The sequence below is a fragment of the Microcaecilia unicolor genome, chromosome 2 (genome assembly GCF_901765095.1).
Source record: "Microcaecilia unicolor chromosome 2, aMicUni1.1, whole genome shotgun sequence".
NCBI lineage: Eukaryota > Metazoa > Chordata > Amphibia > Gymnophiona > Siphonopidae > Microcaecilia > Microcaecilia unicolor.
This window is the reverse complement of record NC_044032.1, coordinates 340,120,433-340,134,811: the sequence shown is the minus strand read 5'-3', so window position 1 is coordinate 340,134,811 and position 14,379 is coordinate 340,120,433. Positions and strand designations below refer to the sequence as shown.

At 45.7% G+C, this 14,379-nt stretch overlaps 1 protein-coding gene across 3 annotated transcripts in view; it reads right to left on the bottom strand.

Annotated features, from left to right (window-relative positions):
- The window catches only part of LOC115463681 (alpha-1,4-N-acetylglucosaminyltransferase-like), a 120,632-nt gene that overhangs the window by 79,342 nt on the left and 26,911 nt on the right, over positions 1-14,379 (bottom strand). The window contains exons 1-2 of one of the 3 annotated variants that reach the window (XM_030194400.1): positions 8,182-8,199; positions 5,999-6,199 (exon numbers count right to left, since the gene is read on the bottom strand). The exons of 1 other annotated variant lie outside the window; for it this stretch is intronic. The gene's annotated coding sequence lies outside the window, so the exon portion shown is untranslated. Of the gene's footprint in view, positions 1-5,998; positions 6,200-8,181; positions 8,239-14,379 lie in introns of those variants that run through there. One more of the 3 variants, XM_030194401.1, reaches the window with a different exon arrangement.

The window sequence follows — 14,379 nt, the reverse complement described above, 5'->3', positions numbered from 1 at the left end:
CATAGCGCCATTCAACACCTCTGTTCATGAGGCGCTAGTTTTCGACCATTCAGGAGGAACGCGAAATGACCTTATTTACATGTGATTGACTACATTTACATGTCATGTGCGCAAGTGCCTGACGCGCTTGCAGTTTATGGCGGCAACCACGTTGATCATCCCACATTGTTAAAAGCGTGTGCAAAAATGGCGCTAATGGGCTTGCGCGCTCGCGTTGACTTTTGATCATCCTCCTGTAGGTGAAAGAGAAAGCAATTTAACCTAATTAGGGCAAACTAGACAGTTGCCTAGAAAGGCACTGGAACAGCACAAAATACTGTCATGCAACATACATAACAACTTCATAATCTAAAAGCTCATTTGGATAATTCCTGTTTCTGTTTTCATATAAACCTCACAGTCAAACTATACCTGATAATATGGTCCCTCTTGTTTATCAGAAAGGAATGCAATCATCTGGAAATAAGACTATGTCACGAAAATTAGAGTTGCATCAGAGATACAACTCCATCTGTTCCAGCCTGCTCCATCTGTTCCGGCCTGCACTCTCTGTTCGGCCTGCTCCATCTGTTCCAGCCTGCTCCTTCTGTTTCAGCCTGCAGTTTAAAATCCAATCCTGCAACCTCTACTGCCTCAACCCTGTTTGTGACTGTTAGCTACTGTCTAGCTATCAGTCTACTATTTTTGGCTATTCTAATACTGCATATGCATTACCCTGAATTGTATTATCTTGTATTATTGGCTATTACCTCTACTACCTATACCATCCCCCTCCTAATTGCTCTGAGCCTATCTGAACCTCCACCCCCTTCAGTTTATTCTGAGCATTTCTGTACCATACTCTGCTTTTCTTATGGCTCCTGTACACCTGCTCTTCTTGGCACTATCTCTTCCCAATCTGTTCCTCCTCATGAAACCACTTCCCACCCTAGAAATACATTGGGGCTCATTTTCAAAGCACTTAGCCTCCCAAAGTTCCATAGAAACCTATGGAACTTAGCCTCCCAAAGTGCTTTGAAAATATGCCTGATTGTCTTCCCTCTGTATTCATCACCTCTCTATCTCTCTCCTCACCATCTATTTTTCCACCCCCTTCTTCACAGCTCTCAACATTCAAAACTTCCTTCCATTCACCCCTCGCCTTTTTACCTGAATAAATCTCGCCTTCGTCGCTGTCATCATACCTCTCCTACTCTCCTCCGTACTCTCCTACTCCTTCTCCTGCTCTCTGCTGGTGACATTAATCCCAATCCTGGTCCCCTATATCAGCCCTCATCCTATTCATGCAGGCCTTACCGTGATGCCTCCAATCTTATTTCTGTTCCTCTCTACCCCCCTTCTTCTCTGCCCTTCTCTTGTGCTCTGTGGAACGCCCGCTCTGCAACAAACTCTCCTACATCCATGATCTCTTTATCTCTTGTACCCTTCATCTGCTTCCCTTACTGAAACCTGGATTTACCCTGAAGACTCTGCTTCAGTTGCGGCCCTATGTCATGGAGCTTATCTCTTCTCCCATACTCCTCGCTCAGTTGGCTGCGGAGGCGGAGTCAGGCTACTACTCTCACTCTCCCGTAAATTTCAACCCATTCGTCCACCTCAGTCTCACTGCTTTTCCTCCTTCGAAGTCCACTCGATCCATCTATTCGCTCCTCTACCTCTCCGGGTAGCAGTCATCTATTGACCCCCTGCTAAAACCCCCTCTTCCTTTCTCACTGACTTTGATGCCTGGCTCTCCTTCTTTCTTCAACCTTCATCTCCTTCCCTCATTCTTGGGGATTTTAACTTTCATGTTAATGACCCCTCTAACTCTTATACTTCTCAATTTCTTGCTTTGACATCCTCCTTCAATCTTCAGCTGTGCTCCGCTGCCCCTACTCACCAGAATGGCCACTGTCTTGATCTTGTATTCTTCTCCAACTGCTCACCCTCCAATTTCCTTGCCTCAACTCTTCCTCTATCTGACCAACATCTTGTAACTTTCACACTTCAACACCCTCCTCCTCAGTCCCGTCCTATTCTAACCAACATGTTTAGGAATCTACAGGCTATTAACCCTTCTACCCTGTCCGCCAGTATCTCTAATCTTTATTCTGTTGCTATATCAACCAAGTCCGTCAATGAGGCTGTCTCTTCCTATAATACTATTCTGTCATCTACTCTGGACACTCTCTCTCCTCCCGTGTCTCGTCCTGTAAAACGTACCAAACTCCAGCCTTGGATGACCCCTACTATCCGCTACCTACACTCTTGTGCCCACTCTGCTGAACGCCTTTGGCTTAAATCTCGTGCCCATGCTGACTTCATACACTTCAAATTTTACTGACCTCCTTCCAATCTGCTCTCCAACTTGCCAAACAGGATTATTATATCCAATTGCCTAACTCTATTGGTTCGAACCCTCGACGTCTCTTTGCCATGCTAAACTCTCTCCTCAAAGTGCCTTCTCCTCCAACTCCCCCTTCACCTTCTCCCCAGACCTTGGCTGATTACTTTCACGATAAGGTTCATAAGATTAAACTTGAATTCGCAACCAGCTCTCCTCCACCCCGTCTTCCCTTAGTCCACTCTCTCAACCCTCTTACCCCTGCCTCCTTTCCTTTCTTTTCCGAAATCACTGAAGAAGAAACTTTACTTCTTCTTTCATCCTCAAAACTAACCACCTGCCCCACTGACCCTATCCCCACTCATCTACTCAACACTATCTCTCCTGCTGTCACCCCTTTCATCTGTCATATTCTCAATCTGTCACTTTCCACTGTGACTGTCCCTGATGCCTTTAAACATGCCATAGTCACCCCACTCCTCAAAAAACCTTCTCTGGATACTACCTCTCCTTCCAACTATTGCCCCATCTCCCTCCTCCCTTTCTTATTTTCTTATTGATGCTGCTTTTAATTCCTAACTTGTCACCTGCTCGTAACCTTTATCTTGTCTTCCTCTCTTCCCTTTCCCATATGTCCTTCTGTCTGCCCTACCCTTATCCCTTATTTGTCCTGTCTGTCTGTCCTGATTTAGATTGTAAGCTCTTTTGAGCAGGGACTGTCTTTTCTTCATGTTAAATTGTGATGCGCTGCGTATGACTGGTAGCGCTATAGAAATGATTTATAGTAGTAGTAGTAGTAGTAGTAGTAGATACAAAAGTGTAAAAGTTTGCACCATGCAAACAAAGCAGGAAGAATGCTGGCATGAGCCTTTCAGTAAATCTCACACTTAATGTAAAAGTTATCTAGCTATCAAACATACTACAGAGAATCAGAAGATTTAAGGACAAGTTTTGAACCCAATCTAAGAAATGTGAGCTGTAAAAAGTACAAATCCTAATGAGGCAGACAAAGATGCATCCTTGGCTGACCTTTACATGATTCACATAGATCAGACAAGAAACAGCTCATAAACGTCTGCAAGTCTTGTGAGCAAAGAAAAAGTATTTGCAATAGAGTTCAGGATTCTGAATCTGTTATAATGGTAAGAATCGAGTGCTGTGAAATAGAAATGAATCTACAGTCCCTGAACATAAAACAGGGAAGTAAACAAAACATGGCTATGCCTCTGAAGGAAGAAAAAAAGAAAAGTTTACACCCACACATAGTAAAGGAACGCAGTGCCTGCTTAAAATCCAGACAACCTCTTCCAAGAAGCAAGAAAAAAAAGTGCTTTTTTATGCAAAACAGCTCTCTTTTATCAAGTAACTAAAGACAGGACAATCGACAAAATAATCTGAAATAAATCATGTGTGCCAAGAAGTGAAGCAGACCCTGCTCGAAAAGGAAGGACTCTTTTTTCTGAAAGGTTCTCTCTCACATTCTCAGTTAGAAAAACTGTAACAATCACAACAAAAAAGTATTCCTATTTACACTGCAAAAGGAAACCTCAAACATAGTAACATACGTGGAGAAGCATAATCGAACGGGCCCAAGGTTTCCTGAGGGGCAGTGAAACCCGTATTATTGAAATAAGATGGGCGGCCATCTTTCGTTTCGATAATACGGTCGGGGACGCCTAAATCTCCACATTTAGGTTGACCTTAGAGATGGAAGTCCCTAGAGATGGTCGTCCCAGATTTTTGGCCATAATGGAACCCGAGGACGCCCATCTCAGAAACAACCAAATGCAAGCCCTTTGGTCATGGGAGGAGCCCCGAGAAAAGTTATACAGATTATTTTGTCATACTGTATTCTGCATAATATTGTGGTACACCATGGGATTCAGATGGACATAGATCCAGCATTGCTACCTGTGGTGGGACACCACATGCTTCCTGCTGATGGCATTGAGACAGAGGCGACGGAGGGGGGGGGGGGGAATCAGATAAGGAGAAACGTCATACGACAGTACTTCTCATGTAAGTTACAAAGAAGCATTCATAGTGCACTGGTCCCCCTGACATGCCAGGACACCAACCGGGCACCCTAGGGGGCACTGCAGTGGACTTCAGAAAAAACTCCCAGGTGCATAGCTCCCTTGTGTACCGAGCCCCACAAAACCCACTCCCCACAACTGTACACCACTACCATAGCCCTTAGGGATGAAGGAGGGCACTTAGATGTGGGTACAGTGGGTTTCTGGTGGGTTTTGGAGGGCTCACATTTACCACCACAAGTTTAACAGGAAAGTGGGGGATGGGCCTGGGTCCTCCTGCCTGAAGTGCACTGCAGTATCCACTAAAACTGCTCCAGGGACCTGCATACTGCTGTCGTGGAGCTGGGTATGATATTTGAAGCTGGCATAGAGGCTGGGAAAAAATATTTTAACATTGTTTTTAGGGTGGGAGGGGGTTAGTGACCACTGGGGGAGTAAGGGGAGGTCATCCCCGATTCCCTCCGGTGGTCATCTGGTCATTTTGGCCACCTTTTTGTGCCTTGGTCGTAAGAAAAACAGGACCAGGTAAAGTCGTCCAAGTGCTCATCAGGGACGCTCTTCTTTTTTCCATTATCGGCCAAGGATGCCCCTGTGTTAAGCACGCCTCAGTCCCGCCTTCGCTATGCTTCCAACATGCTCCTGGGAACTTTGGTCGTCCCTTCAACGGAAAGCAGTTGAGGGTGCCCAAAATCGGCTTTCGATTATGCTGATTTGGGCGACCCTGGGAGAAGGACGCCCATCTCCTGATTTGTGTCGAAAGATGGGCGCCCTTCTCTTTTGAAAATGAGCCCAATAGTCTCTCTCTCAGTACGATAAACTCCCCAACACCTTGTCTCACTTTATTGCAAAATTCACACAGTAATGAATGCCATGCTGATCTTTTAGTCCTCACACAATTCATCACAGCCTCAGTAACACTATGAGATAACGGAGCAATAAAGTTCCCTCCTTGCATCATGACAATTTATGGCATTGTACATTGTACAATTTAATGGGTAAAATTCTTCTGGTAGACCTTGTCTCCGGGGGAAATGCTGGTGGGTGGAGTTTAGTTTATAAGGCAGAAAACCGGGTGATAACATTTTATGTGTTTTAAACTTTCTTATTAAATTCCAGGAATTCCAATAGGTTATTCCTAAGGGTGGCTCGGAAACTTCCCTCGTCTGGCCAGGACAAGAAAGCATCCTTCACAGCCCATGTTACCCATTTCCTGTTAGTATCTAAAATCTCCTTTTTAGTTAGGGGAAAAAGTTTACAAACTTCTTGAACGGGGCTTGAAGTGGACCTCGTGTCTATCCTGCAGTAATAGACAATCTGCCAACTAAAAGCAATATGTGTCTGGTATGAATGTACTCCCTCTTGAAGTTCTAAAAGGAATTGCCAGTGAGAGAGATGTTAGGTCAACGTCGGCAAGGAAAAAATACCAGCCTTATGACAAACTAGATTTAAGTAACAGGTTATACAATGCAGCAAAACAAAGTCTATTAGAGCAGAAGCAATTATACTTACAGCCGCTTGCGATGAAAAACACTTTAAAAACTGGAACTGCTAATCCGGGGAACACTTTTTCACGGTACCGACAACTTTAAACCTGGTATTTTACACACACCTAGTCTGAGGACCCAGACCTAGGACCTACCAGGGACAACTTCTGTAAAATTACAGCCAACCGCTACACTGAAGCTTCGAGCGACGGGAGCTCTCCGACACCTCATGGCTGCCTAATAACTCACAACCAAATTCTTCAACAGACCATTCTGCTGTGGTTGCCAATTGTTGAGGGTCTAAGGCGGACAAAGCCTTCTGAGCCCTAGGCTCATAAACCTGAAATAAATGGGATCTACAAAAAAATAATAAAATCAAGATTTATTCAGAGGTTTCAAAGGTTACAGAAATGAAGAAAGGATTAATAAAGGCTCAAGAAGCAAGTATGTGAAGGTTCTTGAGGGAGCATTGCAATTTCTACTCACTAATCAAGGAATCCAGACATGCAATGGCCGTTTTCCTGGTTCTAAGCACTTACTTATATACTAAAATTTTTACTTGATTTCCTTATGTGCATTTCCTATATGTGCTTCCTTTGCTAGCTGTCTCTTCAAAACCTGTTCAAACTGGCTCTGTAAAAATGACTTTACAGCAGTACTTGTTTTTAAACTTAAAGGACTCTTGTATCACAGGAAATATAAACCACAGCCTAGTCCTGCACTTGGGCTTGTGTCTCACCTTTATTTCTTAAACTTGCTCTACATCCCCTCACTCCTCCCTTCCTCCTACAACCCCTCAGGGCCACCATCTCTGCTCCTTCTTTCTTCCCTACTGCCCCCCCCCCCCCCAGGAGTCAGCCTCTCTTTCTTCCTGTCCCTCATCCCCACTCTGGGTCTAGCATTTTTTTTTTCCTCCTGTCCCCCTCCTTGGGAACCAAAATCTCCCTTCCCTTTTGAACTCCCCCCTCCAGGTATAGGCCCCCCCTCCAGGTACAGCTCTCCCCCCACTCCCATCCACTCAGCCTCAGTTGGGTGACCAGAAGATGGGGAAGAACACCTCATGGTTTTCATTAGTCGAAAATTGCTTCCTCATGAGAAGAAATACACTGTAATTGAAAAGGAAGCCTTGGCTGTCAAGTGGGCCCAGGAATCTTTCAAATACTATTTGCTGGATTCTCCCTTTACCTTAATAATGGACCCTCAAGTGGCTGGCCTGCCATAAAGAATCTAATGCATGATTCATGCAGAGGTTCTCAACCTTTCCAGTTTGATGTATAGCACCAGGCTGACTGGGAGCATCAGAATGCTGACTTCCTGTCTTGGATGCCAGCCTCAGTTAAAGCAGATACTTAACTGGTCATAGCTGAGCTGAAGAGAAAGGTGTGCGCAATACAGTGTATAGGATGTTGCCAGCTGCCCTTAACAACACCTCTTCACAGAGCCACATTAAGAATCCAGATTCTGCGGTACAGAGTAGGGAGAGCAAGGCTAAGTCAAATCAGAGGAGGGAAAGCATGCTGCAGGGAGCCTAGATAAAAGCCCCTGTGCATAGACAAGCCAGAGAGGTCCAGAAAAGAGAGAAGAAGACTTACAGCATATGTCTTCACTACAGATGTGTAATCATAAACCTGGCTAAGTGAAGTGATCATATTTGCAAATGGCACAAAATTGTTCAAAGTTATTAAATTACTAGGAAAAAAGGCCCGTTTCTGAAATGGGCGCTAGCAGGGTGATTCCTCAGAGTGTGTATGTGTGAAAGAGTGTGTGTGAGAGTGAGTGTATGAGAGAGAGAGAGTGAATATGCGCGTGTGTGTGTGTGAGACAGAGAGAGAGTGAGACTGGGTGCGTGTGTGTCTGTGAGAGAGAAAGTGTGTGTGTGATAATGAGTGTGTGGGGGGTTGCCCCCTCCCCTCACTCCCTCCCAGTTCCAGTGTGGTCCTTGCGTCTGAGTTCCAGGGTTGTCGTCACTCCCGCCTCCCCCCCTCTTCCATGGTTATCTGTACCTCCTAGTTCCAGGTTTGGTCCCTCCCTACCTCTCAGTTCCAGGTCTCCCACTCCCTCCCTCCAGGTTGCAGCTCCCTCCCTCTGAGTTTGATGATCCCCCCTCCCTCTTTCGCAGTTGGAGTGTCCTCTCTCCCTCCCAGTTCCAGAGTGCTCCCTGACTTCTCTTCCTTTTCTCCTACATTGCCCTCCCATGCAGCATCTGTCCCCACCAACCCCATGTCCACCATCACTCCCTTTCTCTTCCCATCACTGCCCCAGCCCCAGCCCCCTGAGTTCTCCAGTCGCCCCTGCCCCTGAGATCGCCGGTCAACGCCCCCTCCCCCCCGCGTCTTACCTCCGTTTGAAAGTTGTGCACACAGCAGGCCAGGCCATCCATGCCTCTCCCCCTGAGCTCTCCATTCGCCCCTGCCCCCGAGATCGGCGGTCACCGTTTCCCCCCCATTGTACTTGTGTTTCAAAGTGCTGCACACAGCAGGCCAGTGCAGCAGCTCGCTTCCTTTCGGGTCTTCTTCCCTCCTTGTGTCCCGTCCTCGTGTGACGTAACTTCTGCAAGGGTGGGACACAGGGAGGGAAGAAGACCCGAAGAGAAGTGACGTGCTGGACTGCTGCGTGGTATTTGAGAGGCTGTGTTCATTCAATGGAGGGGGCGTGGGCCGTTGCTACAAAGAGGGGAGGGGCGGGTGGAGCGGCGAAGTTGTGGGCGGAGCGGTGACCTGGGTGGTGTAGCGAGCGAGCGACCTGCGAGGGGTAGCGGCCAGAGGCCTCGGGGGAGATTTTCCGCAGGAGAGGGTGTTATCCAGAGTGTCGCGCCACGGGGGGGGGGGGGGGGGGGGGGGGGGGGGGGGGGTCAGTAACGTGAAGGAAGGGGTGTGTTGAAATCGGAGGGAGGGGTGAGTGTTGAAGTCGGTGAGAGGGGCGTTGAAGAAGTGGGAGGAATGGAGGAACAGTGTGACGTGTGTGTGTGGGTGCTGCTTCGGGTGTTTGGAGCGTTCCCTTCTCTGTCCTTGTTCCGCCCTCGACGTCATCACGTTTGACGCGAGGGCGGGGCAGAGAGACATGGTGAGTGGGATGGCTTCACCACCATGAATTGTCGAACCCTTTAGGGAGTGACGTCAGGTGGCTTCAGAACGTTGTCTTCAGAACGTTGAGGGTGCGTTTTATTATAGTAGAGATGTATGAAGTGTGAGAAACTGAGATGGAGCGACTGCAATTGCACACAATCCTGAAGATGCAGTCACACCAGGAATGACCTTATAATATTTTTTGTTTTATTTGCTTTTTTAGCCACTGATGCACATTGAAAAAAAACTATCAACGGATTGTTTGCAATAACACCTAGATCTTTTTCTTGGTGGTGATTCCTAATGTATTTGTTTATTTATTTATGACATTTATACCCCACATTAGCCTGAAATAGATTCAAGTTCAATTTGGCTTACAAACAAACAAAAAAGTGAATAAAACATAATAATAATATATAGAATATAACATAAATTACAATAAATTCAAGAAGCAAATTAATACAGTTGCAGTAAGTAACCACGGATTTAGACTATCTCAAAGACAAACAAATAATTAAGGGTGGATAGAGTTCTTTGTATTGAGAAAGGCCAGACTGAAGAAATGTGTGTTGTAGAACCTAGCATCATTTATTTATAATTTGCGGGTTTTTTAATTACATTTTTCAGTCTTTATGAAACATTCCAGAAAAGTGCAAAGTTTAAGATATGAACATCAGTACAAGGAATATCTCTGCCTTGCCTAGAATGTTGTTTTTTTCTTCCATAACCATAACAAAAATCAACTAAACGTAATCAGCTAAACAAACCTAATGAATCCTAAACAAAGATAATATCCCTCCTAATGTTCCCACCATCGAGCCCCTACAGAATTTCACAAAACCATTATATGAAGTATAAGAAAAATATAAATAATAGAAATCAAATATCAAACATATAAACGGCGAGTGACCGAACTCACTCGCAAATGCGCAGTAGAGACTTCCCTCTCTGTCCCGCCCCCGCGTCAATACGTGATGACGGGGGCAGGACAGAGAGGGAAACTGCGCTCCCCTCCCTCCGAGGTCGCCGCCACCACCCTTCCACCCGGCCCGGGCCCTCTGATCGCAATTAATTCAACTTACATCGCCGTAGCACGCAGATCAGCTGAGCTCCGGTCGGCCTTCCTTCCCTGCCTGTGTCCCGCCCTCACCGGCAGTACATCACACGAGGGCGGGAGTGGACACAGGCAGAGAAGGAAGGCCAGGCCGACAGGAGCTCAGCTGATCTGCGTGCTGCGGCGATGTAAGTTGAATTAATAGCGAACAGAGGGCCCAGGCCGGTTGGAGGGGTGGCGGCGGCAGCAGCGGTGACTCCGGAGGGGGGGGGTACTGATAGTGGCGACCTCGGGGGGGAGGGGGCCTTGGAAAACCCCCATTCCAATAGGAGCCCGTTTTAACGGGCTCAACGGCTAGTAATATTATAAAGCATAGAAAACTAGGAAAAAGAAAACTCCATGCAACTACTCAGTAGTAGGAACCTGCTGAGAAGGCCCCATGCCCATATGCTCATTACCCCACAATCTTCCAAAGATCAGGCCAGTCAGCAAGCTCCTCAAATCTGAGACTCCTAAAGTGCCAATATTGCCAAGCCAAAAGGGCCTGGAAAAGGCAAAGTCCTCATCTAGATTTGTAAAATGCCGCATCCTTCATCGTAATTACAACTTCCAATTAAAGGAGGAAAAGAAAGCTTACATCACTAGGAAGCTCTTGAAATCTTCTTATCCCTCTTCTTCTTATCACTCTAGGGACCTCTTCTCCATCTATCGGCAGGCTGTCATACCCAAATCTGCAAATACTGCGCTCAAGCCCCCCTCAGCAGAAACCCTCTCCTTGTTTTTTTATTAATAAAATATATACCCTAGTGAAAATCTCTATCTGTACCCTCTGCACCTCCTGCTGACCCCCCACCCCATCTTGTACCTTCTTTAACAGATTCACATACAGGCTCCTCTACTTTGTCCTCTTTAGAAATTCAAACTCTTTTTTTCTCTAAAAAAATTATATCTTCCCCCCTCTGAAGGGACACCATCTTGTAAGCGGTGGAGGGGCTTCCGTGTTTCAATGACTGAGAGGGCTATGCTGAAGGGCTACCCACATCAGACAGGCCTCTGAGGAGAAACCAGACAAAAAGTGTCCCAAACTGGGAGAGTGGTGAGATGGTGACCTGGAGTTCGTATGCCCAACAGCCCAGCTGCCCTCTGAAGTTTTGTTTTCTTTACGTAAATTTCCTCTCTGCAATTGCAGTTACCTTAACTGAGAGGAAGGGGACAACCGGCGGTCAGCCGCCGATGGCCAGCGTTTTATCCCCTGAGCAGCAAGTGCGGGACCGCTGCGTGACGAACTGCCCACAGATGAAAGGGTTGGCGAGTCCTTTGATTAGCGCCGGCGAAGGAGCGTTGATGCTCTTGGACTTGGAAAAACAACGCCATCACTCCCGAATTATTCAACCACCATGTCCAAAGGAGTGGAGGAGTGAGTTAGAGGCATATGCTGAAACGGAGGACGTTTACAGCAGAACCCGAAGGCGGAACCGCTCCTAAACACCTCAAGAGAAATCATCTTGGAGTTTTTGGCTTCCATGGAGGTTACATTGAATACCATCTGGAAGGTGCTTCGAGACCTAACAGCGGTAGTAAATAACTTTGTTTCAGATATGATCTTATTGGAGAGTTGCATGGACAATTTGACTGAAACCTCTGAGAGTGAAAAAATTGATATGACAGATGAAGTTCTGTACAAGCAAGAAGTGGTTATGATCTTGAAAATGATAATGGACCAGAAATTTTGAATAATAAGGTGGATGTTTTTGTGGATGATTAATGTCGAGATTATTGTTTTTCCCAGAGTTCCAGGTATGACTCCTAAAGTTTTCCTCAAAAATATTTCCTTAATTATTACTTCGAAAGGAGTGAAGCCTGTGAAAATTAGGATTGCTTTAATCAGTGGGATTTGAATTAGAGATTTGAGTATATGTATCGTTAAATAATTTCTGTTTTTTAAAAGCAAGAGAATGTAATCAGATGTATTATTTCTAACTAAAACCTGGATAATAAGTATGTTCTCAATGAAATGAATTGACTATACGCCGTATTTGGTCTTGAGGAAGCCAACCAGATGATCAATGTGGAATAATGAAGTAGACGAGTAATATCTGGGGATAATCAGGTTAATACCATGTTTTCTGTTTACTGTTTAGTTGATCTCCTTGTCTTATTTCACTCTCCCTATTTTTCTTCACTTTGTGGTCTAAGAAAGAGAAAGATTGTATATAATCCATATATCTAGTTGGAATTGTTTTCTTCTTATATTGTATTAATGTGCAACCATCTCGGTATTACTGTTTGCAAGTGACCCTTGTAAAATGAAAAACTATAAATAAATGATTTAAAAAAATTATATCTTCCATGAAAACTACCTATTGCCCTTGTGATCCTTTTCACTCTTCCTGGCTTATGGTACCAGAGTTAGATTTATTGCCCATTCTACTGTCCTTGATTAATCTCAGCCTCTCTTCAGGCCAAGTCTCTGATCTCTGGAAGCAAGCAGTAGTCTGGCCTATCTTTTAAAAAAGCCCTTGCTTAATCCTACTATTCCTAGTCATTATCACCCAGTTTCAAATCTTTGTTATAGGTCAAAAGTGCAAGAAACAATTGTGCTTACACAACCCACATCCTTTTCTGAGAAACGTTTTGCTATACATCCCTGTCAATCTGGCTTCAGGTCTCACCACAGAACAGAAATCATCATGACAGCGCTTATCAGTGAACAGGGCCGGTCCAACCCGGTAAGCAGGGTAAGCACTGCAGGGGGGCGGCTGCCTTCTAGGGCGCTTTGCAAGCAAGCAAGCTCTGCTTAGGCTTTTGTTTTTCAGTATCTAATCTCTGCAGCTCATCTCAGTCTGGCTCCAAAGCGTCCCATCTCCTCCCCCCTCCCAAGCAGAGAAATATCCTCCTTGTGTTTGTCAGAGGATGTCACTGCTCCAACTGAATCTGGCTCCGAAATAACTTGTGGGAGCTCAGCTAACCTCTGCCCCCTGCCCCCCCCCCCCCCCCACCCCCTGGTGACAAGCGGCTTCAGGGCAAGAAGGAAAGCCTGAGGAGGCTCCAGCACAGGCACTCACTATGCCTGGCTGAGCTCAGGAGCTAAGCAGCAGCATATTATTCTCTGCAGCCACCCCTTCAACACATTGGGATTGAGAGTGAAACCAGGAGCTGGAATCCAGTCCAGAGAGGGCTCAGAGAGAGCACAGCAGAGCCTGGACCCTTGTTTTGTCAGAGACTGTGCTGTTTAGTGCTGCACCTGACCCACCCTTTTCCACCCCCCCCCCCCACCCCAACACAGCAACTCACAGGACAGGAGGGCTAGATGCCTGCTTTCAATTTCTAACCATCACCTATCTCCTATCTCTCATTCCCACTTCAGTAACTCCTGTTAGTCTGCCCAACTCAGATTGTAGAATATAGTTTATGCTGATTAAGTCTGCCCTAGCTAGATCCTAAGCTGTGCTGGATGGGAAGGCTATTGTGCTGCATGCAGAGTCTAACTTCTTAGGATTTCAGGTTAATTTTTGAAGAATTTGAAGAGGGGCTATCTCTGTTCTACATGTGTGACTGCAAGGCCAAGTGTCTGAATAGGGATCTGTTTGTTAGATTCTGAAATTTTGATAACACATTGTTTTTCAGAGTTGGCAAGACTGTCTGTTCTCCTAATTCCTGGTCTGTGTGCTAAGTTATTTTTCTTCTATACTGGTGTAATATTTTCAATGATGCCATGACTGGTAAAAGGGGTGTGTCTACTGTGGGGGCGGAGCCATAGTGATCCCGCCCCTGGATGGGTAGGGGCGCCGACTAATAGATTGCAGGAGGGCGCTAGAAACCCTAGGGCCGGCCCTGTCAGTGAACTTCATTTCTACTTGACAGTCTTGCTAGACCTTTCTGCTGCTTTTGATCTGGTTGACCTTTCCCTCTTACTCTCACATTTATCTTCCTTAGTCATCACTGGTACAGTTTTTTCTTGGTTTGCTTCCTTTCTGTCTCTTCACACTTTTCAGGTCATTCTCTCTGACACAACATCTGAATGGAGAGAACTACATCGGGATGTACCCCAAAGGTCTAGACTCTCTCCTCTTTTTTTAATCTCTTCTTGAGTCCCCTCGCTGCTCTCATACAGTCTTTCCTGAATCTCCACTTATCTTTATACTGTTGACATTCTGCTGCAATTTCATATCACCTCTTCTTCTCCTTCCCTTACTCCTTTACAGATCTATCTTAACTTAGTTGCTAGCTGGCTAAGTGATCATCAATTAGTGCTAAATCCTGATAAAACAGTTACCTCTTAGTTCTCTGGTTCAACTTTCCCCCCTCCATCCCCCATCACTCTATTTGGCACATCTATGACACTAGTACCTGCCTTTCGTTATTTATTATTATTATTTTAGCATTTGTATAGCGCTACCAGATGCACGCAGCGCTG